Here is a 4572-nt window from a genome sequence, read left to right as displayed (position 1 = left end):
GAAGGAAGGAAGGAAGGAAGGAAGGAAGGAAGGAAGGAAGGAAGGAAAGAAAGAAAGAAAGAAAGAAAGAAAGAAAGAAAGAAAGAAAGAAAGAAAGAAAGAAAGAGAAAGGACTATTATAGAACACTGGAAAACTTATTTTGTAATGTCAGTAAGTAGTTTTTTAAATTTTTCATATATTATAAAGTACATGTTTTATGGCACTAATTATAAACTCAGATTATTAACAACTCTGAAAACATTTGAAAATGCTATCTCCTACAACATCAAATATTCAGAAATGAAATCAAAGATTTCATTCTTTAGGTAAAACAAGCAGACACATCCATCTCAGCAGTGTGCAGATCCACTTTTGTCTCTAATAAATGCTAACCTTCTATGAATATTATATACTGAAAGATTGTTTTAAAATGCATGTGCACATGCTTTATTGTCAGCAAAGTTCAGATTGGCATCCCTATTTTACAGACCTGTATATATGTAAGCTTGTGTAAATGTTATCTAAGGCAAAAAGGTGGTCATAAGCCAAGAATGACTAAGCAGCCCTATTCTGTATTTTCATTCTTTTATTATTAATACATAGTATCATGTGTTAATGTGTTGAAGATTAATATCTTGAACTCAACATTAAAGAAGTAAAATAAAATGCTAATGTACTTACGTTTTCAAACATTTAAGTCAGAGACACAAACAGGAACAAGACAAAGTTAAATTATGCCAACATATTAGAAAGGTATGTTTATAACAGAAATTTGATGTTTGTACTAATAAGTGAGGACAGAGATTCCAAAATACGCTAAGTCACTTAAGAGGTTGTGTCCTTGGCAGCCATATAACTTTACAGATCATTTACTTAGTGGCCACTGAGCTAACTATCTATTCTGCTCTGAGCAAATGAGCTGTTACTGCACAAGAAAGTTAGCAGGAAGCCTGCCTTTTCTCTTGGAACTCTGGCAACTTCTAGGCAAACATTCTTACAACACAGGTTTGTGGCTGATTTGTGCACAATCATGAGTCTAACTGAAATGAAGCAAGCCAAGGGAAATGTTGTGTAGGACAGAATCAATCTCAATGCTCTAGAAAACAAAATAAAAATGGCTCTGAATAAAAACATGTCAAGAAAAAAAATTATGGGAAATATTAGATTTTTGATTGGATCAAGGAAACTGAGGTGAGCCAAGCTGCTCAAGTGTCATTCAGAGGTGAGGATGATGACAGGAAGGTCACAGCAGCCAGGGGTTCTTCTTGTAAGAGTGTCAGAATCATTACTGAGAGCATCTAAATTCTGTAGTAATTAATAGTTTCAGAATTATCTAACATTTACCACTCTGATATCAAAACCTTTTGAAGTCAAGCCTTTGTTGTTTTTTTGTTTTGTTTTGTTTTTTCAATTCTGCTTTCTGACACAGCTCCTCAGCCACTGGTAATGTTTTGACACATCAACTCGAGTCTTAGAAATCTGTAATTTCTGAATTATTACTTTAAAGCACTCTAAACAACATAACACAAAACACTCTCTGAATCAGATCATGTACTTCAAGGGTCATTGACTCAGATGGCTGCAGAAGACCGCGAGAGAGCATAGGAGCATAATCACTCCTGCAGGTGCAGCACTCTGGCTGTTGGTTCCAAGTGTAACCCCACTTAGCTTTTCTGCTCAGACCCCATCAGCTACTCCCCAGGCCACTTGCCATCAGTGTTCTGCATTGTCACCTCACTGCTCGGAGACATAGGGAGGTTAATGCCAGAAGCAAATCCTTCAACTCTGAGCAGCTGGCACCCTGGAAGTGTCAATAGTGAGGTTTCTCACATTCAGAATGTGACCTGCCACATAAAGCAACAGTGAAGGAATGTGTGAGGGCAGTCACACATTTTTTTTTATTTCAATGGTTTCCTTACTCATATTTGATAACAATATTTAATTGGTATTTTCCAAACTCTGTCAGCAGCAGTGAATTGAGTGAAAAGTCCTGCCCTCTCAGTAGATACACCATTAAACAAGGACAAGCAGGATTCAGAGTGTGGAAGAGCATTCATGAGCCTCACTGGTGAGATCTAAACACTTTAAAGAAACCCAAGAGCATCGGCTCTCTGTTGTAAGCAACCATGAACCCAGTCCACAAACACCGATTATCTGCTATATATCAGACACATACATGGTCTAGGTTCTCAGTAATGAGAATTAAGTAAAAATTTACAAGAAGATCATTGAAAGGGCTCATAAATTCAATGATTTGTATTTTATATCATGAATATAGAAATGCACCTTTTATGAGATTAACTTATGTGCTATGAAAGTAACTAACTGGTTTCCCTGATTCTCTCACAAACCATTTGTATAAACTTAGGTCAACCCATAACCTCTTTTCATTAGTCTTAGAATATTTAAAAGAGACAACAGTACCCATCCTGAATGCTTTGTAAGTTTTGTTATTTTTGTGAAATATATATATGTGTGTGTGTGTGTGTGTGTGTGTGTGTGTGTGTGTGTGTGTGTGGTTATAAAATAGCTTTCCATGTGGGTTTTTTCAAACAAACATCCTCAGTGTTAGTGGTTTCTTCTCCCACCCTCTTCTTTCTTCTGCCATCCCATGATGTTTTTTAAGAAGCTGAGGAAGTCTTGGAAAGCGCAAGGAAAATAAAGTAGCAGTATTTAGGTTGTACTTGCATACCTGTACAGCACAGTTTTTAACTCCCTCTGTGCTGAGTATTTCTGGTCTGATGGCAACCTTCCCAGACATGTTGTTGTAATTTTTTCCAGTGAGTTTTGTGAGTGTCTTAAGATAAATGGTTTAATATTTTAATTTAAAAAATATTTTAGTTCCTATTATAGTGCATATATATGTATGATGCTTGTGTGTGTGTGTGTGTGTGTGTCCTCACTCATGCATGTCAGAGTGTGTGAAGGTCAGAGAACTACTTCTGGAAGATGTTTCTCTGGAGACTGTCCAGCAAATGCTTTTACTCTGTGGGCTGCCACTGAAATGCAATGGACACAGAAGCACCCATGTCCTAAGCACACAGTTTGGTAAACTTCCACAGAGTGAACATGCCAGTATAAATAGAATCTAGGTTAGGAAGCTTTTTGTTTCAAGTACCATTAATCTCTTGTCCACATCCAAGCACCTCCAAGCACTATACACACAAATGCATACTCCACTCTAATGTCTATCATTTTTTTCTGATTTTGAGCTTAACTGAATTGACTAATTTAACTTGTAATCTTCTGAGACTAAGTTATTTTTCTTGCTATTATATTCCTAATATGCATCCTTATTGTTGAGTGTAGCAACAGTCTAATCACTTCCCTTCTTGTGTATATTTACATTGTTTTAATATATATTACACTTCATTGGCATTCCTGTTGATGGACATTTGTATCCAGTTTGGGGCTACTAGAAGGCAATGATATTTTTATACATCTCTCTGGGAACATATGATTATGTTTTTTGGGAGAGGGGTCGTTTTTGTTTTTTAAGATTTAGTATATTTTAATTCATGTGTCTGTGTGGGGATATGTGCATGTTAGTGCAGATAGCTATGGAGGCCAGGGGTGAGAACCACATTCTCTAAAGGTGGAGTTATAGGCTGTTATGAGCTATCTGACATGATTTTGGGAATGGAATTTGGGTCTTCTGGTCTTAACTGCTAAACCATCTTTCTAGCACATATGGCTAAATTTATTGGACATATACCAAGAAGAACCAAAGTGGCTGTACCAATTTCTTTTTCATCCACTCATGTCAGAGAGTTCTGGTTTTTCAAAATTATCATCTATTTTGATGTCACTGTTAAATGTATGAGAAAAGGTTTCATAGGCTAGGCTTATCTTCAACTCCCTACATTGCCTACGATGGTTTTCAACTTTGGTCTCCTAAGAGTTCACATTATAGGTATGCACGGTCATAGCCACTTAGTATCTAATTTTTAATCTGTCACTTTTATACCTGGTCATTTAGCAAGCAAAAAACACCCCAATAAACTTCCAAAGTCCTTTTAGGGGTGGTGCTGGGTCTACTGAGTGTGTAGTATAAAAGTGCAAGATGCTGCAAAGTTAGTCCACTTTGTATTCTAGCTGAGGCATTTTAGGTTTAACGAGAATTTCATCTCCTTGATGGGAAGCCTCATGGGATATTACCAAATTCTAGTCTGTGAACCTAAGGTCAAGATGCATCAGCTAGCTTTCTGTTAAACTGCTTGCTTATACAAAACCTCCCCCTGCAGCTGCCCAGTGAGATGCAAAGATGTGGATTTTTACCTTTAAAAACCCCTTACCCTAAACACTTGGCACAATACCAAGATCCTAGCCAACTCGAACAAAGACTTTCAATGGCTATAAACTGTCTGAGTGATCATCTGGTGTGAGCATTCTATAACAATGTGCCAACTATGAATTTCCTTTAATAAAACACTAAATATTTCTCCATACAAAAATAAGATTTATCATATTCAGCACAGCATAAAATATTCTAACAGAATTTGAGATGAAATTATAAAACTGGGAAATGCCCATCACAAGAATCATAGATAGATAGATAGATAGATAGATAGATAGATAGATAGATAGATAGA

Source organism: Psammomys obesus, unplaced genomic scaffold, assembly GCF_907164565.1.
Source record: "Psammomys obesus unplaced genomic scaffold, mPsaObe1.curated_primary_1811, whole genome shotgun sequence".
Lineage (NCBI taxonomy): Eukaryota > Metazoa > Chordata > Mammalia > Rodentia > Muridae > Psammomys > Psammomys obesus.
The sequence above is the reverse complement of the archived record's forward strand: the minus strand, read 5'-3'. Positions refer to the sequence as shown.